Source organism: Cibotium barometz, chromosome 4 (assembly GCF_041138505.1).
Source record: "Cibotium barometz isolate CiBa-2024 chromosome 4, ASM4113850v1, whole genome shotgun sequence".
Lineage (NCBI taxonomy): Eukaryota > Viridiplantae > Streptophyta > Polypodiopsida > Cyatheales > Cibotiaceae > Cibotium > Cibotium barometz.
This window is the reverse complement of record NC_141049.1, coordinates 15,913,224-15,936,202: the sequence shown is the minus strand read 5'-3', so window position 1 is coordinate 15,936,202 and position 22,979 is coordinate 15,913,224. Positions and strand designations below refer to the sequence as shown.

The 22,979-nt window shown below is 45.3% G+C and overlaps 1 long non-coding RNA gene across 1 annotated transcript in view; it reads left to right on the top strand.

The window, feature by feature from the left end:
• The first annotated feature begins 5,656 nt into the window (after positions 1-5,656).
• LOC147638960 (uncharacterized) overlaps positions 5,657-22,979 on the top strand; it is a 42,699-nt gene continuing 25,376 nt past the window's right edge. The window contains exon 1 of the long non-coding RNA XR_015263379.1: positions 5,657-5,951. This is a non-coding gene — a long non-coding RNA (uncharacterized LOC147638960). The remainder of the gene's footprint in view (positions 5,952-22,979) is intronic.

Genomic DNA, 22,979 nt, shown 5'->3' with positions numbered 1-22,979 from the left:
CCTCCTCTTGGCATGGTTCATGCATCGATCCTAGCCACCATGGGACTGTGTTCGTGCTGTTGGGAAATCTATCATGCTCACGTTTTCCATCGTCTGTGTGATGGGTGCATTTGCTGCGGGGCAGGCTTCACCGTCCTGCCGCCCATGTTGAAGTACTGGGCCAACATGATGGGGTCCTTGATCGCCGAGTGTTCCTCCTCCTCTTGGCATGGTTCATGCGTCATTTCTGGCCGCCATGGGACCGTGTCCGTGCTATTGTGAAATGTTACATTTGCCGGGTGGCTTCAGTCGCCTCTCAATTACACCACCACATACTACGACCTGCCTCCTCCAGTGGCCTCCCCTCCCGCTCCTCCGTCCACGTTGCCGTGCAACAGCACGTGGGTTCAACAGCCACTCTTTCATCTTCGCCATCGCCATTGTTCTAGCAAGGCTGGTGGGTGTAGTCCCCATCCCTGGCCGCTACATCGCCACCACCATGGTATATCTCCGTCACACCTTGCTAGTGGCATCTATCATGCTCACGTTTTCCATCGTCTGTGTGATGGGGTGCATTTCCTGCGGGGCAGGCTTCACCGTCCTGCCACTCATGTTGAAGTACCGGGCCAACATGATGGGATCCTTGATCGCCGGGTGTTCCTCCTCCTCTTGGCATGGTTCATGCCTCGTTTCTGGCCGCCATGGGATGGTGTCCGTGCGGGATGGATAGGCATATAGATATATACACACATATATACACGTATATACATATATATATATATATATATACATATATACATATATACATATATATATACATATAAACATATATATATATATATATATATATATATATGCATATACATATATATATATGCCTATCCATCCCTTTGACTCAAGCTAGATTGTGCTTATATGTAGGTAAGTAAATGTCATAAACTTATTTGATCTTTGCCAAGTTTCATCTTTTCTCATGAGCATTAAAATCCTTATGCTCTTATCAAACTATATCGAACTATTCGTATTTAAAAATCATAAACTCTAAAAATAAACTTACAATTAAGAAGAAAAACAAAAATAAAGCAAAGTTTTGGTAGCTTACCTCAAAAGACTAAGGAAGACCCAAACTATATGACAAATCAACAATATGGCAGCCCTATGAAAAGCTAATGTACCTACATTGATCCACAAAGTAGAATAGATGAGAGCTCTTTCCATCCCCTTAACTTCATTTCACATTTTTCCTTAAAACTTACATATATAAAAATAACAGACAAAATCTATAATCCTAAACCATTACATATATACTTATAAAAAGATAATAACAATGTCACAAATATTACAAAAAATTTATAAAATCAACATCCAATGTCTTCCAATGACCAAACCAAGCTTAGAAATCTCTCTCTCTCTCTCTCTCTCTCTCTCTCTCTCTCTCTCTCTCTTCCCCCCATGTACATATAAGAGACAAAAAGCCATAAAAACAGATTTTTCTATAAAAAACCATTAAAAGAGACATTCTCTATAATCTCCATATAAATACTAAGAGATTATATCCACATATATAAATCAATCTCTCTCTCTCTCTCTCTCTCGCAATGATATCTGAGAGATAAAAAGAACCATCATTATCATTCGAGTACTTAGAGCCCAAAGTTACAAAAAGATAATACTGTCATAAGCATTACAAAAGGATCATAACATCAACTCCTAATCGGTGAACCAAATGAATAATTACATTCCACGTGTTTGCAATCTATAACTCATTTTGGTAAGTAAAGGACCATCATTATCATTAGAGTACTTAGAGCCCAAAGTTACAAAAAGATAATAGTGTCATAAGCATTACAAAAGGATCATAAGATCAACTCCTAAATTGGTGAACCAATTGAGTAATTACATTCCACGTGTTTGCAATCTACGACTCATTTTGGTAAGTAAAGCCCCAAACCTATTCAATGTTACTTTAAGGCTTGATACTTCCATTCCAAGCCTATCAACATGGGCACTTAACTTGTCTTGTTGCTCTTTTATAGCATCAATTGTCTTTCGACAACCAATATCACAAAGGTGTGCTTCTCCGAAAGCACCACATGTATCCATTATGCGGAGGTAGGTAGCTTCGACAATATCCTTGATCTCGTGATTGCCACTTATAATGGTAAAAACTGATTCTCGAGTTGAACTGCTCTCCCCACTTCCATGATTTCTTCTGCAAGCACTGACCAAGACCAGCAATCAAGCTCTCCACATTTAACACATGGGAGTTTGTGTCGTTGACCAAATGGAGTATATTCTCTGATGTTACATTTATTGTCTTCTTTCCATTTCGAGTCTTCTTACCATGGTTACGTCGCACCCACTTAGTAGAGGTTTTTTGTTTCCTCTGGCATTGCTTAAAAGCATGCATTATTCGTTGAGTCTTCTCATTATCTTCTCTTACCTCAGATTGTTGAGGTCTTGAATACTCTGCACGATGGCTTCTATCCTCAACGTCCATCGAACACCTCACAATTTTTCCCTCGTTATCCATACTGTACATCATTAAGAAATATATTAATGAAATAGTTTTTAAATTTTATTTAATCTAGAAGAAATTATGGATTATGAAAATAATCCAAACGGTGAATCACAAACTAAATCACATGTACGTAGAATAGATTAAGACCCAACTACGCTCAAGTGAATGAATGGTAAAAAGGTATCCACATGATGTATATGTATATGTATCTATATGTATATGTATATGTATATATGCATATACATACATATATGTATGTATACGTATTTGTATATGTATATATATATATATATATATATATATATATATATATATATATATATATGTATATGCATATACATACATATATATATGTATATGTATTTGTATATATATCTATATATGTCTGAAGGCGGTTCACCTAATTTTAGCTTTTAGGAAACTCATTTAAAAAGATGGATGAGAGTGCGGGCCCAAGGGATTCACCTAGGAATATGTAAAATATCATGTGAGTTAAACAAAAGGAGCTTACAATTTCATCGACTTACATAAAGTTTTACATACATCCTCGATTTTTTAAATACAAAGAATGAAAAAAGTTGTAAGTTTGATCGTAGTTTATTACCTTGAAGTTAAGAAAATGGGTATATTTAAAACATCAAGCTTCATAGATCAAAGAGTTTTAAACTACTCCTATAGTGAACTCCCTTACACTTATTGTAAAGAAATCTGTTCTTGAAGGCATTCATGTCAATAATTCGAGCATAAGAGGTATGAGGGGCAATGCTCTCTAGGTCACCAACACCAAGAAGCCTTCCGACATACACGTCGATCATCATGCACGTCGCGGGATCAATTGTAAGGCAATAGCCGTCAATGCAGAACGGATTTGGTCCCATGGGCTTCTCAGGTTTCACAACAAAAACCAAGACAGTGATCGATCGTTTCCTTCTGGCCATGGCGAAGGGGCTGCCGTTGGCCGCACCGTTGATATCAAGCCGTTCTTGAATAGCCTCCTCTCCCATCCATGAATGCATTGAGTTCAAGGTAACAACGCAGTACCAGTTCTGGTTTGCAGCGCTCTTTTGTGTCGTTTTAAAACCTTCTTCTGCCTCCTACTGTCAAATTATAAAACCAAGCTGAACATGGCATTGCTTGCTTATCAAATTAACCCTCCTTTTGAATTAACCTCGCTTTTGACTGGCCACGTGGAGGGAGGGGAAGTTGTGGTTAATCTTGTATAGAGAGAGAGAGAGAGAGAGAGTCTCTCTCTCTCTCTCTCTCTCTCTCTCTATATATATATATATATATATATATATATATATATATATATATATATTTATACAGAGAGAGAGAGATACATATACATTTACATATATATTTACATATACATAAACAAATCATTCTACACTCTCCCTTCATCTTCTAGAATAGGAATACGTATATTATATATAAATAAATCTTTTATTTAAAACAAAACGAATCATTCTACACTCACCCTTTATCTTGTATACACTTTGTCCGAATTAATCATGCCCTTAACTTTATCAAACATTAATAAAAAGTCATTAATGTTTATATTAGGTTAAATCATTAATTATAAAACAATTCATTACAACACTCATGTATACAATTGGACCTTAATTAGTAATTATAGGTCATCAGATATGATAATGCTTTTTTATTGATGTGCAAATTTAAAACAAAACGAATCATTCTACGCTCTGTTGTGAAATGTTACATTTGCCGGGTGTTCCTCCTCCTCTTGGCATGGTTCATGCATCGTTTCTGGCCGCCATGGGACTGTGTCCGTGCTGTTGTGAAATCTATCATGCTCACGTTTTACAATCGTCTGTGTGATGGGTGCATTTGCTGCGGGGCAGGCTTCACCGTCCTGCCACCCATGTTGAAGTAGTGGGCCAACATGATGGGATCCTTGATCGCCGGGTGTTCCTCCTCCTCTTGGCATGGTTCATGCGTCGTTTTTGGTCGCCATGGGACCGTGTCCGTGCTGTTGTGAAATGTTACATTTGCCGGGTGGCTTCAGCCGCCTCTCAATTACACCACCACATACTACGACCTGCCTCCGGTGGCCTCCCCTCCCGCTCCTCCGTCCATGTTGCCGTGCAACAGCACGTGGGTGTGTGCGTGTTCTGGGCTTTCAACAGCCACTCTTTCATCTTCGCCATCGCCACTGTCCTAGCAAGGCTGGTGGGTGTAGTCCCCATCCCTGGCCGCTACATTGCCACCACCGTGGTATATCTCTGTCACACCTTGCTAGTGGCATCTATCATGCTCACGTTTTCCATCGTCTGTGTGATGGGGTGCATTTGCTGCGGGGTAGGCTTCACCGTCCTGCTGCCCATGTTGAAGTACCGGGCCAACATGATGGGATCCTTGATCGCCGGGTGTTCCTCCTCCTCTTGGCATGGTTCATGCGTCGTTTCTGGCCGCCATGGGACCGTGTCCGTGCTGTTGTGAAATGTTTCTTGCATCATGTTTGCCCCTCATGGAACCGCAAGCTGACGACATAAGTATTGATCGCATCTGAGAAGTCGATGGCCTAGACAGTGATGGACATCTGAATACTGACAGCCTAGTCCTCCTCAACAGAAGCTTCGGCTATGACCCTCCCCACTCAATCCATCTTTGTCCAATTCGATCAACTTGGAAACATCTAGCTTTACAACATCATAACGTTCATTTTGGCTCTTCGCTTACAATGGACACGGATGGGAACCTTCGAACGTAGCCTCTACTCAGTGGAGAAACGTACCTGCACTGTGTGGAGCTCGAGCGACTCAGAAGCATGGAACAGCAGGCGTGGAACAGCAGTGATGGAAGCGTGGAACAGCAGGCGACTGGAACTGATTGGACCCGGACGCGCTGGAGGAGTGGGTATCAAATGCAAGCGTGAACGTCACGCTTTGGTTGTTGCAGGATGACGGGGTATTTTGAAATAGTCTCACCTCCTTTGCCCACGTGAGGTTCTCCTTAATCCTGTATATATATATATATATATATAAGAAACTCAATGAGTAAATGATTTGATAGTGACAACTAATTGTTGTGAGCTCCAATGAAGATATCTTGGCTTGTGGGAAAGAAACCCCCAAACAATTGTCTTCTTTCTCCTTTTAACTTTTCAAAAATTCTCCATCTCCTTTCTCCACTTAAAGGGGTGGGGACGTAATAGATTATCTTGTAATAGAAGGTGTCCCCTCTATACGCAACGAGGCATGGCATAGAACCGTCATCTTCCTATTCCTATGTATCGCTAGTTAAGTGTTTATTTTTCTGTCCTTCGCGCAGAGACAGAAGAGAGAGGTCAGCGTAGAGTGGTGTTTGATCGAAGGCTTCATGCGGGGTCCTTCATTTTGGTGTTCGGTCTGCTGTCTCTTCTTGGGATATCTCTGCTGTGGGCCTCGCCGGCGACGGAGAAGGGCCAGCTCCGGATTGTATTGAGATGCAGGTAGAAACAAGCATTGTTTTGGTCTCTCTAGTATTTGTTTGTTTATGATTGTCTTTTGCCTTATAGAACAGTTCCATCATTGTCTTTGTGGTTACATGTACCCGTTTCAAGTTTCAACCTATATTTGGCTACGGCGCCTCACTCTTTGCTATGTCTTTGGCCTTGGCATTTAGCTTGCCAAGTGATACTATGATCCCTTGCTTTTGTTCAAGGACTTCTGTGCTAAGTAAGCAAGTACATGTATCAGATAGGTCGGCGGGCCCTTTCTGGATTGGTTAGTTCATGCCCATTCTACGCGCCCCCTACAATCCTTTAAAGAAAGAAAAAAACAAGATGAAGCACACCAATTGCCATAGAAGAAAGTGTGGTTGTGGGTGCCGAAGCAAATGCTTGGCACCAATTTTTGCTTGATTCATTCAGAGAATCTTGACCTTGGAGCAATGTCATGATGCGCTACCACCTCAGCTTAAGTCAGATTACGTTATAAAATGACCACAGAACAGCACTAAATAGATTCATCGACATTGAGATACACGAGGTAAGGAATTCTGAAGTCTCAGTAGCCCATTGTCAGGAATTATGGAGGAAGATAATGCAAGGCTTCTGCAATTTGAATCTAGCAATGGCAAGCGAGGATGCAAAAATGGAAGAGCTATAGGCAAAATGTATGGAGATTTTCTATGATAGTCATGCTCTTGGATCAAAAGACAATCTATGTATTAGGATGCAGGAAACAAAATCAAGGATGTCAAAATATGTGCACGCAATGTAGGAAGCAGGAAATGTATGCAAAGTGGTACAAAGATCTTTCAATTAGTAAGATTATGTACATCAAAAGAACTGATGACAACCCTCCATGGAGGCAAGAGATTCCAATCTAGAGGGGGTCTTTCTTCATAGCTGGCCTTTTTGGGAGTGCGTAGGGGGAGGGGGAAAGAGTCACATCGGTGTCTTATAACACCATCTGGATGCATATGTAGGAAGGGTTCCGTAGTGGGAAATTCTGCCCTTTGATCTTGCATGGCTTGGGAGCTATCTTGGAGGCATTCTTTTTGGCCACGAAGCCACTGGATAAGGTCTGCTCAAACAGTGGGGGGGGGATGTTTTAGGTATGGCCCCCCTCTTCCACTGCCCCTACAGCACGAGCGCTTGTCTGGGATCTATAGGGGGACACACTTGAGACTCAACATTTGCTCTGGATTGGCGAGCTCCCTTAGCATCCTCCATCTAATTCAGAGTGGGCAGCCTTCTTCGCGCAGCATGAGGTTCCCTTTGCGGTGACCACCTCGAAGGGCCTACATAGTTGGGGACTTTGGTCACCTGATACCTAGTTGCACCACCTTCGATGAGGACTACCCCTCACCAAGGTAGTTAGGCTTCTGGTCACTTGCATCGTGCGCTGATGCCACGTGGACATATCTATACAACAGGTGCAAGTCGTAGTGTGGTAGCTGGCCCTTTAGCCCTTGTCCAGGACAAGTCAGCCAGGGATCCACAATAAAGGGTCACGGTCAAGTGTGCATGTCTCGCACGTGAAGTCAATGCATGTCCCGCACATCCTTATAACCCTTTGGAATGATGTAGAGTTGTACCGGGCATTTGTTAGGCTTCCAGCCAGATGCACGGCACCGGTCCAGGTCAGGAGATAGGCTTTGAAGAAGTAGAGCCACCATAGATAAAGGCCCATGCAACCTTGTCGGCTAGCAGCAAAGGCTGCCCAAGTTCACACGTGTGAAGCCATAGCATTAAATGCCCTTTTTCCCAGTCGTGAGCCGATCGACAGCCCTAGAGAAAATCGACCAGCATATGAGATCTATACAAGTGATATTTAGTCATTTACATCATTCATTTCATATTCTCTGCAAGAGCCAAGGTCCTAGAACTGAGATAGCCAAGAAGGAGCTAAGGGCAAGGTGAAAAGTTGGGGACTTTGGCCACCTAGCACCTAGTCGCACCACCTTTGATGATGACTACCCTCACCAGGGTAGTTAGGCTTCCTGCAACGTGCATCCCGCACTCATAGTAACCTGGACCGGCAGAAACGGTCGGTTCGGACCGGGTTGGAAACGGTGTTTCCGAGTTTCCGCGAGGTCGGAAACGGCAAGAAACGGAGTTTCTTTTGAATTTATTTTAGACATGTAAAAAACATGCATAGAGACATCCTATTAAATAAACTTATGTCAAGAGATGCAAAAAACATGCATAGAGACCTCAAACAAGACACATCAAAGACTCAAGTGGACATTAGAATCATAACACTTAACAGAATGTAGATAATGGACATGTATGATGTCGCGGCAAATTCATGTGAACCATAAAAAACTGAAGGCTGAAGGCTGAAGCATACATAGCGAGCTGCAAATTGTGATCATAATACATCATACATATCAGCAATGATCATCAAACTTGGGAGTCAGAGGTGCCCACTGTGGCACTGCCAATTTTCAAAATTAAATGGTTCAAAAACTACAAAATAACGGACATGCCGGCTGCCAAAAAAAAATGTACGGAAACGGCTTTTCCGCCGGTCTCCGTTTCCGGAAACGGCCGAACCGTTTCCAGAGGGCGGAAACGCCGTTTCCGGTTACTATGCCCGCACTTGGATGCCACGTGGACATATCTGCATAGTAGGTGCAAGTTTGAGTGGTAATTGGTCCTTTGTGAGCCCTTGTCCAGGACAAGTCAGCAGGAGATCCATTGTAGAGGGTCATGTGTCCCACACATGAAGTCAATGCATGTCCCGCATGTCTGCGTAACCCTTTGGAATGATGTAGAGGTATACCATGGGAAATCGTCAAGCATCCCACACTTGGATGCCACGTAGACATATCTACACAACAAGTGCAAGTCTTAAGAGTGGCAACTGGCCCTTTGTGAGTCCTTGTTCGGGACAAGTCAGTTGAAACCGGCCTCTGGTAGAAACCAAAGTGTGGTAGACTAGCAGTCACCCAAACACAGATGTAATCTAGCAAATAAGATAGATAAAAAGGGAGCTAGAGTGCTCCTACACGAAAAGAACAACGACAGCTGTTGGCCCCAAAGCTTGGCGCCCCTTTCGGTATTTCTTTATTCAAATTCAATGGAAGAGTTTAATTGAATACATCATGGCCATTCATGGCTTGTACATATGCATGTCCAATCTGCCAATCCTCGGGACCTCTTAGCATAGAGGTTTCACACAGTCCTGTGTCCCAAAACACCACACTGTTATTCACATCTAATCAGCCAAGATAATACATCCACGAGGCCTTGAATACGCATCTAACTGGCCCATGCCATAGTAACATGGGACGGGGAACGGGGACGGGGAATGTAACGGGGAAGGGGGACGGGGATTCCTGGGAAACGGGTCGGGGAATGGGGGACAGCATGGGACGGCATACAAAATATGTAATTTTAAGTAAGCACTCATTTAAGAAACTTAACAATACTAAAACAAAGTCACTTTACACTTCCAAAGCATCAATATTAAGTCATACTAGCAAAAAAATGGGTGTTACAAAAAAGGAGATCGGGCACCCATGACCCAGTTGCCAAAGGCTAAAGCAAAAGACAAGGGCAAAGGCCTAGGCCCTAACCACGTAAGTGGCATACAAAAAAGAGACTATCACTAGAGTAGTACATATGTCGAAAAGCCTCAAGGGGCATGTGAAGTGTTGGCCTCATGATCATGGGTCCTTGCAATGCGTGCAGGCTCCATAGAGATGTCCTCCACTTGCTCCTCCAACTCCTCATCATCTTGAGACATCTCCCACTCGGTAAATGCATCAACCTTTGCAGTTGCACTCTTGCAAAGCATTCGCAAGTTTGCACTCACAAAGACTAGATCATTTGCTTGTTCCACCCCAAGACGGTTCCTCTTCTTCGATGCAATGTGACTGTATGAGTGTCACCAATTGGCCGACCATTTGGTCCATCTCCAGTTTTTGCGTCTCGTTCACTTGAGGCCAGGCCGGTGTCTCATGTGAAGAGGCCAGTATTTTGCTGACATGGACGGGAGCCAGACTGGTGCCACCCGTGTGTTAGCAGGATGGTGTCGTATGGACGGGAGCCCAAGGTGGTTCCAAACGTTATGTATAGTACGGATCCGTACGTATTGTACGTTGTTTGGTACGGAAAAAAATTTTAAGGTACGTAAAAATACGCACCATTGGTAAAAATACATAAAAATACATAAAATCTCAGAAATTTCAGCCACCTACATTAAATTTCAGTCCATGTCCACATTGACATATAAAACTTTCGAAATAGAGACACAACAAGGTCAAAAACCTACTAATTCAAAAGTGAGAAATTAGAATCACAAAGTCGTCAATCATACTTAATAAGTTAATCGTACTTAATACTTAATACTTATTACTTAAGACAAGTCACATTGTCACAAGTGAGTTGTGACAACTCACAATTCACATCAAGAAATGATGAAATTTGAAAACGAGTCTATGAATAATGGCAAAATGTGCCATGTCCATACAACACCAAATCAAAACTAAGGTAATCCAAATCAAAACTCATCATCCGATGAGGATGATGACCCTGGAGAATCAAGCATATAACCCTCCGTGATGACATTGCCCTCGTCATCATACTCAGGCCCTGTCATCATGGGCACAGGTGGGTGGACTGCCTCAGATGTCCTTGTCCCTGTCTCTGCATCATCCTGCTGGGTAGTGTGAATGAGGCGAACGGCCTCATTCGCACGTGCTCGAGGAGTTTGAATAGGCAGCTTTCCTCTCCGGGCGCCTCTCCGGCCAGAACTCTCTGCATCTGCAGGTCCCTCATGTAGGAACAAGCTTACCATCAAGAACAGATTCCCAATTCCGCGTATTGATGATATTTTGGATAAGCTTGATGGTTCGGCTTGTTTTAGCCGACTTGACTTGAAGAGTGGTTATCACCAGATACGAGTGGTGCCACAAGATGTCCATAAAACTGCATTCAGGACAGCCTTCGGACTATATGAATTTTTGGTAATGCCTTTTGGTCTCACCAATGCTCCTGCTACTTTTAATCGTATGATGGATAGGATATTCCAATCCCATCGTAAATTTACAGGAGTATTCTTTGATGATATCTTGGTTTTCTCCAAGAATGAGCAGGAACACAGAACTCATTTGGTCACAGTGTTCGAGGAGTTGCGAAAGCATAAACTTTTCATAAATGCCAAGAAAAGTGAGTTTTTCCTTTCAGAGATTCATTATCTGGGTCATATTGTATCCAAAGATGGAGTTACAATGGATCCTGCAAAGATAGAGACCATTCGGAATTGGCCCGAATTGCAAAACGTACATCAAGTACGTAGTTTTCTGGGATTATGTTCGTATTATAGACGTTTCATAAGGCATTTTGCTATGATAGCCACTTCTTTACATGATCTCACAAAGAAGAAAACTGCTTTCAAATAATGGACTTCAAAGGAACAGGATGCTTTCTTGCAGCTCAAGCATGCTATCATATGTGGACCCGTTTTGATTGTTCCTGACTTGCACAAGTCATTTGTAGTTGAATGTGATGCTTGTGGTGATTGCATAGAGCTGTCCTAAATCAAGAAGGGCATGCTGTTGTATACGAGAGCCGTCGTTTGCATGATGCTGAGGTTCATATGGATATCTATGAGAAAGAGCTCTTGGCTGTAATTCACGCCTTAAAGATATGGAAACATTATCTTCTTGGGGCTGAATTTGTAGTCAAGACAGATCATCAAAGCTTGAGATACTTTCTATCTCAAACGAAGCTTTCAGAGAAGCAGATGAGAATGGCAAACTTTCTTTCCATGTTTCAGTTTCAGATTGTGCATACTCCAGGAAAGAAAAATGTGGTGGCCGATGCACTATCTAGGAGGCCTTATGTAGCTGCAGTCTCAGTGGCCTCTCATGGAGACTTATCTGCTATGCGAGAATTGTATCATTTGGATGCTGATTTTTGCCATATATGGACTGATTTGATGGCTGGTCATTCACATGCCTCTTATGTTATCAACGAGGGTTATCTTATGAAGGATAATTGCCTATGTGTGGTGAAGGATTTGCGTCCAAAGGTTATGGACGAATGTCACGCTTCACCTTATGCTGGTCATAGAGGTATTATGCCTACTACTCGCATGATTCAGAGATATTTCTTTTGGCCAAGCATGCGTAAAGACATTGAGGCTTATGTACGTGCATGTATTATTTGCCAAAAGGTGAAATTTGATAGGCAAAAACCTCCAGGTTTGCTTCAGCCATTGCCTATTCCCTCGCAACCTTGGGAAAGTATTACTATGGATTTTATTATGGACTTGCCTAGATCCCAGCATGGGAATGATGCTATTTGGACCATTGTGGACAGGTTTAGCAAGCAAGCTCATTTCTTGCCCGTCAAGAAAACCATTAAAGCTGATCATATGGTAAAGCTTTTTCTTGCTAATATTTTCAAGCATCATGGTATGCCTAAATCCATTGTTAGGGATAGAGATCCCAGGACTACGAGCCTCTTTTGGAGGGCTTTATTTGATAATATGGGTACTAAACTTGAGTTTTCATCAGCTTATCATCCCCAAACGGATGGCCAAAGTGAAGCTGCAAATTCAGCCGTGTTGGATTTGTTGAAATGTTATGTGGCAGATCAAAAGACTGCATGGGAGAAGTATCTTCCACTTGTTGAGTTTGCCTACAACAATACAATCCATGCCTCCATGGGAAAGGCTCCGTTTGAGATTATCTATGGCAGAGTGGTATTGCCACCCATCCTTCGTACAAAGGATGAGATTTTTGCCGCTGATGAATATGTTCGTGACTTGGATGTATCCTTTGCTCAGGTGCGGACAGCCATTGCAAGGTCACAAGATAAGCATAAAATGGCTGTTGACAAGCATAGAAGGGATATGGAAGTCAAAGAAGGTGATTGGGTTTTGGTGAAATTTGAGAAGGCTAGGCTTCGGAAGAGGCCAGGACGCGAAGGATCATATCCTAAGCTTTCTCCTCGCTATTATGGACCCTTCAAGGTGATTCAGAAGATCAATGAAGTGTCATACATGCTTACTTTGCCTAGTCACTAGAAGATTCACAATGCTTTTCATGTGAGTCTATTTCGGAAATATGTGGGGCCAGATCCTGATGAGCCTGTCACAGAAGATCCGCCAGAGATTGAAGAGCTTGAGGAGATCCTCCAGCCAGAATAGATTGTTTTTTCACAAGGAGCAAAAGCTACCTGTAGGAAAGCTTTCCAGGAGATACCTTGTGAAGTTTAAGAATTATTTGCCTATTGATGCAAAGTGGGTAAATGAGGACTATTTTGTTGACTACCCACAGTTGTTGCAGGCATATCTTGAGGCTTTTCAGTTGAGGACAACTCTTTAGAAGCCCGGGGGGATGTCACCAATTGGCCGACCATTTGGTCCATCTCCAGTTTTTGCGTCTCGTTCACTTGAGGCCAGGCCGGTGTCTCATGTGAAGAGGCCAGTATTTGTTGACATGGACGGGAGCCAGATTGGTGCCACCCGTGTGTTAGCAGGATGGTGTCGTATGGACGGGAGCCAGACTGGTGCCACCCGTGTATGACCTGGACCGTGTTCGACCCATGGGATTGTCACGCCATGGAAGAGCCAGTATTCGTGCCGTGTTTTGCCTATGGGACTGTCACTCCATAGGGAGGCTTGTGCCTGGAACTGTGTCTTACCTATGGGACTGTCACTCCATAGGAAGACTAGGTTTTTAAGTTTTACGTCGTGCCATTTTTGTGCCGACAGATATTTTGTACTTGTTCCATGAACGGGAGATATGTCCATGTTACTATTTGCACATGCACACATGTTTTGCATGTTTGAAACTGTTTTCGCATGACTTGTATTTTTGTGTTTGCCTGCTTGACGTGTTACTTACTGAGCGGGGACGCCTGCTAGTAGTGAGTCGTGAAGTCTGCTCTGTCTTCTAACGAGTTTTGGTGCATGTGAACAGGTGGTAAGTATATTACACATGTTGTTTTAATATTTCATATTTTAACCCTTCATTTTATAAGGTTATTTGTTCACACTCACTTAAAAGTGGCACCCCCTTTGGGCACCCACTTAGGGGCCAAGGAGGGGAGCCCCACTTAAGTGAGTGTGTGGGGGTGGGTGCATGGTCACCTACCACACCCCTTTGGAACTGGCCACCCACATGCAAGCGTGGGGGGGCCAGCCAAATCACTATTTGTTTTCTCCCTCTCCAACCTTAATAAAAGAAGCCCCACGACCACCCTTGGGGATATGATTTTGTGCGCCTCCATCACCTTCCGTTTTGCTGCGCTCCATCGCTTGCTGACGGCTGAGCAAAATTCAAAGGCGGCTGTGCTCTGCATTCAGCCGGCGCATGCTCTTGAGTGGCGCTTCCTCCTCCATCGTTGCTGGCGGCTCTACAGGCTACAGGTGGCTGCGCTAGTCCTTCAACGGGCGCTGTACTCTCTGCACCCCAGGCTGCGCAGGCTGCAGCCAGGCGCCTACTGTCCATCAGCCGGCTACACCAACTGAAAGCTGTGGCTGTGCGCCTGTTTTCCAGCCAGCAAAGTGCTCTATCTTCAGGCGCCTATACTACGCCTAGCTGCAGCAGCTGGCTGTAAATTCATCACTAGCAGGCTGGGGGCGTGTGCTCATCTCCAACAACAGTGCTACTACAGCTAGGTGGCCGACGGCTGTACTTCATAAACAAGCGGCCACATCTCCATCCTCTGCAAGCTGCTCATCCTCGCCTCAAGCGGCTGTACCTTTCATGCGTAGCTGCTGTTCCTCTTGTTGATGGTTGGGCTCCTGTAGCCAGAAGGCTATACTTTACTCCGGGCGGCTACTTCTCTCGATGTGCTGCTGCACCATGGAGTTTCTCTCAAGTAACTGCGTATTGACACCATAAATTTTGGTTTTCCATCCGCCATCCACAAGTAAGTGAATTTCAGATTTAAGTAAAGTATTTTGTGATAAATCTGATAAGGGATTCCGGACTCCCTTTACGGCCAACACCCGTTTGGTGCCGGGTAGTCCAAGCTCTATTGGAGAACCTCGGTCCAAAGGTGCTGAGATCGGGAGAGCCAAGCGTTAGTACGAGAGCGCCTGTTTGTGCGTGGTCTCAGAACACCAGTGAGGCGCTCTCCGCGGAGTCCAGTGAAAGCACAGGACCGTAGAGATTGGACCACGCGAGTGGTCGTTCTGCTTCGAGCATCTACTTCGAACGTCGACTTTGAGCCTATTTTTTTTTTTTCCGAGAAAAGATCCTTTCATTAGTTATGTAAAAAACGCCCGTAGGGCTACAAAAGAGATCTCTCCTGCTCCTAACAGAGAGAAGAGCAGTGAATACATCATGGCAGCCCGGGAGACTCTCCCTAGGTGCTGCAAAATACAAGCATCAGTCTAAAGGACTGAGCGGCTAAATCATACAATGGGGGGGGGAAAGAGCCAAACAGGTGGCCTGTAGTGCCAACGGGGGGATCCCGTGTGTAGGGTGTAGAACGGGCCGCAGCGCCAAGTGGTATGAAAGGCCTGGCGCCGTAAGATCGCCTCATCCGAGTCTCCCCGGATGCGGTCGTACTGTCCTCGCAGGGTGTGGATCAACTCCTGCCAAATCCCCCGAACAGTCTCTGCTGGTGGCTCTAATCTCCCCTCAAAGGCCGTAAAGCACCGGGCCCTCCAGGTGAACCAGATGGTGAGGCTGCTGAGGAGCTCCCATCGTAAATCCCTCTCCTGTGTCCAGCTGGCGGACGAGAAATCCGGTGCCGGAACCAGGCGAGGCTGGCCCCTAATAAATCTGATGGCCTGACTGCCCTGCTCCATCTCATAGCCCATAGCAGGCCTTGACGAAGTCGACCAAGCAGCGGCACCCCACGTAAACATACCCTCTGGAGAGAGGGGGGGCCAGAATACGCAGCATTCGCAGCCAAATCTGCTGTGCCTGAGGGCAGTCCCAAAGGCAATGTCTCTGTGTCTCCATAGGGTGGCCGCATCTGACGCAGGCCGCCGGAAGACCGCTGTAAACAAGCCAAGTGCCAACTGCTGAGCCCCTGTGGGCGACCAGCCACTGAAAAGCCGAGATCCTGCGGGCCTGTCGACTAGCCCAGAGCGGAGCCCAGAAATCCTCCAGGAACTCCTGTGATAGTCCCTGCAATCGCCAATGCCCCGCTGCCGCTGGAGAAACCGTCCTCCTCGCCGTCAAAATATGCCGTCCCAGCCGAACAGTGTACTGGAAAAATGTGATCTCTGTGGCCTCAAGGGATGCATAAGGATCATGCCACTCGTACTCTCCGGGGTCCCACTGTAGCCGGGCCAAGGGGCGCGCTGCATATGCCCCTATTTGTTTGGTACTGTATTCATATGTACATGGACATCATCTGGTTCTTGGAACCCATGGAGCATTGTATTTGTTAAATACTCCCAATAAATATATCATATATTGAGGGGGGGTCGGCCCGTTCCGGCCCCAGTGCTGGTGTCCATCTTTCCATTTCATTTCATTTCAATTTCAAGTTGTATTAAGTTGTCCATTTCAAATTGTGATTTTAAAGTTGCGCTATTACGCGTGTGGGTGTCCAACGGAGTCATTCCCACTAGACGGGATCGGTTTCAATGAGCTCCAAAGTTGCTCTAGGCAAGAGGAACTCACTGCCTGGCTGAGAATGCGGATGGCTAGATGCTGAAGCTCAGGTCCATCTGAACCAAAATCTTTCCACACAAAGCAGCCTCAACTTTGAAGCGATCATCCTGTTCATCCATGTCTCCATAAGAGCCCTGAAAGCTTCTATACCTGGACAATTGGTCACGGATCTTCTGCCTAACATTTGGGTCAAGCACAAGTCGAGTCAAGACAAGTCTCCATAGCTTGCTCAGCTTTGCGTCACTTTCTTGCCCTTTACCTTGAAACTCAGGGTCCACCACATAGGTTGCTGCCATAGTTTTTTTCATACTCGTATGGAAAATATTCCATACTTCCATACCCGTATGTGTATGGAAAAACTTTTCATACTCTAGCCAAAAAAGAAAATGTTTTGCATCTTCTCTAGACATAGAGATTAGTTGTCAATGTGTGAAAGTCATGACGGATGAAACATGGTCAATTTGTGAAAACCATGATAGACCATCTATCATGGCTTTCACATACTTTAAGTCTCTCATGGTTCACTTCTTTGAAAATGGCATGTCTACCCTTTAATTTAAGAATTAAGTATGAAATCCCACATATGGAATTTCTCCAAGGTTTGAACCATACTTATTCATAGTTCCAGACTCATACACGTATGTCGTATGGTTGCCGTATGAAAAATCTATGTCTACAAGTGACAGGTTTTGGCATTTGCCCACTCCACACTCCCTAGTCCCAACTTATGTAACATGTTACATGATCATCATACATCATTGATCATACATGTATTATGTAAACAAGTTACAGTAATATAAAGTTTGGAGTTTGGATTCTGGCTCTACATCATTTATGTTTTTTCTAATCCCAAAATCTTTGCAGTTTCAAGTTTCTTTGGTTTTTGGTGTCATATGTAGCATGTTTTTCCTTAAATTTAGGGTGCCGTATGGTATCCAACGTATGGAATTTCTTGGGAGTGTGAACCGTACTTTTTTCGTACTTCCATACCGGTATGCGTTTGCCGTATGGAAAAACTATGGCTGCTGCATGCAAAGGAGAAGAGTAGGAGTTCCACCTACGCACACATAGGCCCGGATCTCCTCGTACCTGTCCTCATCTGGCTCCAAATCCCCAGCTTCTCTATCATGCTGTCCATAGCCTCATATACCTTGCCGATGCATGGCTTCATACCATCCACAAGCCTCATCAAGTGGACAATAGGTTGAACCATAGCATCAATGCACTTCACTTTTTCCCAAAAATCAGGGCTCTCTGCTTTTTCCTTGCATAGAGCTCTTGTCTCAGTGGAAGCCAATGGTGAAGAAGTGAACTCGTCACTAATGAACAACTGTCTCAATGCACCCCTACACTCTTTCAATCGGTGGAGCATCAAGAAGTTGTAGGCAAACCTCGTATCTGAGTATTTGAGGAGCTGACGGCTAGATTTTTTGGAGAATTCATGGCGTAGGAACTAATGGTTTGTGACAAATGTCACTATTTGGCTGCCCACTTGGATGATAGGCCGGATCCATGGCAAGTCCCCAATATCCTTCAAGAGATTATTTAAGCAATGTGCCATGCAAAATGACACGGTGATGTTGGGGTACATGCTCTCAATGATCGCTCCGGCTGCCCTGTTTGAAGCCTCCCCATCAGCAACAAAGCCCACAACTAGGTCTGGGCCAATGATCTCTATGCCACTAGCCCACTCTGCTGCTAGCACATCAGCACTCTTCCCGGTCCCAGAAGCATCATGTGAGGCGATGAAGTACATCTCACCGCGGGAATATGCAACAAGGCCATGGATGGACCTCTTCCGCGTATCACTCCATCCATCGGCTATCAGGGACACTCCATTCCTTGCCCATTGTCGCTTCGTGTTTTCTGTTGCTTGCTCCACAAGTCTCTTCTCCTTCTCTAGCAATGTGGACTCCGATGATGGGGGCGTATAGTTTGGACCATACTCCCCTATCTTCTTCACCATGACCTTGAAGTAGTCCGATCTATCCACAAAAAATGAATAATTTAATAACCGATCAACTTCAAAGTTCAAAGTTCAAGTAACTTATAAGAGGAACATTGTAAAATGATAGATCTTAAGCTAGACATCTTAATTCTTGATTACTTGGCAGCATGGAAAGCAATGTGGTCATGAAAGAAGAAGCGGCTATGGCCGTATCCACCTCTTCCTTCTTCTTGGGGTCCCAACTACCCTCAAGAGTACTTTGCCGGCGTGAGTGTGTGGATATGGTTGGCATGGAGAAGGATGGTGTTGGGGCTCGTTCTTGTGGGGCGGGTGATGCGTCCGTGGGTGCCGATGAAGTGGATGCACATGGGGATGCCGAACCTTGGGATGGCCTCACTAGTGTTGCGGGATCCACGGCCACATGTGGCACTCTCCTCCTTGAAAGCAAGGCCTCATGTGCGGCAACACGTTCAAGAAGCCTCCTTCTCGTCTCCGGTGTGACTTGATCACAAAATCGGACCTCATGACCGGGCTCATGCAAGAGGTGAGCTCTCACTTTATCCGCCCCACCCGTTACCCTATATGGACATAGCTTGCAGGACCATGGGCGAGAGCCGCCTCCACTTCCGGGATGATTGGAGTTGACCTCTTCCCACCAAGACCAACCTTCGGTCCTCCTTCCTCTATTTGTATTGGCGCCGCCGGAACGAGGTGCGGGGGATGGTTGCGATGAAGATGCCATGGAGGCAAGTGCCAAGGAGGCTTGAGCAATGGAGGTGAGTGTAGGAGAGAGATGTAGGAGAGGCTTGAGCAATGGAGGTGAGAGTAGGAGAGAGATGTAGGAGAGGCTAGAGCAAGAGGTGAGTGTAGGAGAGCAACAAGACTAAAAGTGACAACTTGAAATTACAACTTACCCAAGGTCCCAATGCCACTTGAGCCTTGAGGCTTGAGGAGAGCTAGAGCCTTGCCGGGTTGCCCAATGCCCACTTGAGTCTTGAGCCTTGAAAGTTGAGGAGTGTTGAGCCAATGAGCTTTCCACTTGAGCCTTGAAAGTTGAGGAGCGTTGAGGCTTGAGCTTGAGCCTTGCTTGAGCCTTGAGGAGTGTTGCAAGTGCCAAGAGGCAAGAGCTAAGAGGCTAGAGCAAGTGCCAAGGAGGCCCGAGGTGAGTCTTGAAGACTTGAAGACTTGAAAGTTTCCTATAGCATGTGCCAATGGGGGCTCTTCTTATAGCCATGGGCCAAGTGGGGAGGGCTGCTCAACGGCTAGGCGCCCAACGGTTACAGGGCAAAACGGCAGATTGGTCAATGTTGCGCAACGGTCAGCTGACCGTCCTGTCCCGTTCCGTCCCACACGAATCGCCGTCCCGCCGTCCCGGAATCGCCGTCCCCTTGTTACAGCGTGGGCTCACACGTCCCCTGGCCGTCCCCTGTCCGTTTCCGTTCCTGCACGTTATGGGACGGCGTTCCCCCGACCCAGGGGTTCGTCCCCCACGTCGCCTGTGACTATGGCCCATGCACATAGCCAGAAACACAATCATACATCAGCCCGTAAACTCTTCCCAAGAAACATGCCAAAATTTACTCCTGTTTCTGCCCTCTTAGGCTGCAAATCTCTCCTCTCACAAGGGACCAGGAGACACTCCTGAACAACCCATGAGCCGGAAGAAAGAGGAGTTTGAACCCGTGTGCGTCTGACACCGCCCACAAGCCTGTAAAAAGAGAGAGAGAAAGAGAGAATAGTCAGCTGTCTTTGCTCCGCAACACTCCTCTTCTCTGTTTCTCCTGCAACCTGTTACCCTCCACGAGAGAGAAAGAGAAAGAAAGTGCAGCCTGTCCCTGCACTTCTCTGCAACTCAGGCCACGTGTAGTTCAGTCCTGTGTTTCTCTGCAGTCAGCCAGTCGCCAGGAGGGAGAAGAGAGAGAGAAAGGGCCTGCGTGTGTACCTGCAGCCAGCCAGTTGTTGCAAAGAGGAGAGGGACCTGCTGTTCAGCCCCTGTGCATCATCTGCAACTTGCCCAACCAGCCTGCTGTTCACCCGGCGAGAGCCACCTGTCAACTGCCCCTCTGTCCAGCCCGCGAGCAGTCACCAGAGGAAGAGAGAGAGAGAGAGAGAGAGAGAGAGTGTGCAAGCACCTGTGTAACTCCAGTCCAGTCCAGCCCGCCTGTCTCTTTTAGAGCAGAGAGAAGCGTGAGAGCAAAAGCGCCCCCCTGGCTGCTGCCCGACTCCTCCAAAGGAAGCCCTTTTGCCAATAATAGCCCAAAGCCACGATTCTCCCAAAAAGTATTCTTTGTTTTAAAACCTTTGTCCCCTCCTAAGGTTTTTAAAACCTTTGTCCCCCACATGAGCGCAAAAGCCCCCCCCTGGCTGCTGCCCGACTCCTCCAAAAGAAGCCCTTTTGCCAATAATAGCCCAAAGCCACGATTCTCCCAAAAAGTATTCTTTTGTTTTAAAACCTTTGTCCCCTCCTAAGGTTTTTAAAACCTTTGTCCCCTTTTCCCAATAATAGCCCAAAGCCACGATTCTCCCAAAAAGTATTCTTTTGTTTTAAAACCTTTGTCCCCCACATGGGGTTATAAAAGAGAAACTTCAAACTAAGTGTCCCCAAGTGTGAACATATAACCATTGTCCTACACACTTGTGGCATGCGCACTGTCCACTATGCTTACACCTCCGCTGCACAAATTCACAGGGTCGTGACATAACCCCCTCTCGAAAAATGGCAAGCGTCCTCGATTGCATTCTGGTGATACAACAAGACATCCAAAGTGGAACCACACTGATAACGAAGGCTGCCCAATATCGTAAGATATCAGCCATGTGATCCAACTAAAAGTGAAAAGTACAATATGGCAAGATCAGCGTCCCAATCTCTCTGAGTCATGTATATGTAGCAACATTCACTGCAAACCAATGGTGTAGTAGTAGTCCAAGTTGTATACCACTGTGAACCATACATAACCACAACATCCAATGTGACTAGTACACAAATATCATGGAAGTCCCATAAGCAGATGTACTGTCAGCTGTCAGTACCTTTGGGTGAGACAAAAGTTGCACCAAGCGACCTCTAGATGACATTTGAGCTTGTTTGTATCAAGGGAGCGGAGATGCTACCCCCCTCTTGAGCATTAGGCAGTGTTCCAGACCTATGCTTTGTTGAACCTGAATGAGCCGTAGCAAGAGTAGGCTCCAACTCAAAGGCATCAAGATAAGTGAATCTGCCTCCTCCATCCACTTCGCATCCATCGGTGAATAGTTCTTGAACTTCACAAGATAGCGAAGGGAAACTTTACCTCATACCTTTCTTTCCTTATGTGCCAGTATCTGCTCGGGAATAAGAACCTCATCAATTTCCTCAACTTCCGGCTGAGCCTCATTTGATACATCCTCAGGCACATCCCCATGGAAAGGTCTAAGTAGACTCACATGAAATGCATTGTGAATCCTCCAGTGATCTGGTAGCTTCAAACGATAGGCCACCGCACCGATCTTTTCCAATACCCGAAAATGTTCATAGTAGCGCATGCTCAACTTAGGGAATAAGCGCTCTTTACCCTTCATCTTTTTGAGCCTAGCTTTCTCAAATCGCAAAAGAACCCGGTCTGCTGCCTTCTTTTGCTTTTGTTGAGTTCTTTGGAGTGCCAACTTAACTCTCCTATAAGCGTCATCCATGTTCTCCACATATTGGTCAGCCTGAAAGATCTTATCCTTTGTGTGCAAAATGGGTGGTACCTTCTTCCCTCCTTTCACAATCTCAGAAGGTGCCTTGCTTGTCGAGGTATGGATGGTGTTGTTATAAGCAAACTCCACCAAAGGAAGATACTTTTCCCATTGTTGCTTGTGCTATGACACATAGCACTTGAGAAGATCTAACACTGTGGAATTAACCTCTTCCGACTGCCCATCTGTTTGTGGATGAAACGATGATGAAAACTTGAGAGTTGTACCCATGTTGTCAAACAACCCTCTCCAAAATAAACTCGTCATCTGTGGATCACGGTCACTAATGATAGACGAAGGCATGCCATGATACTTGAAGATGTTCGCCATGAACAACTTCACCATGTGATCAACATTGATCTTCTTACGCACGGGAATGAAATGAGCCTGCGTACTGAACCTGCATATGATAGTCCAAATGCCATCATTCCCCGTTTGTGTCCTCGGAAGATCAAATATAAAATCCATGGCAATGCCCTCCTATGGTCTATTTGGAATAGGTAAAGGCTGAAGTAACCTTGGTGTCTTTTGACGGTCAAACTTCACCTTCTGACATACGATGCATTGCCTAACAAAAGCATCAACATCTCTTCTTAAGGTCGGCCAATAAAAGAAAGCCTCAATTGCCTTTACCGTGCTGTCAATGCCTCTATGACCTGCATACGGTGGAGCATGATTTTCAATCATAACCTTGAGCCGTAATTGCTTGGTAACACATAGTCTACCATGCATCAACAATAAACCATTCCTGAGAGTATAACGATCATG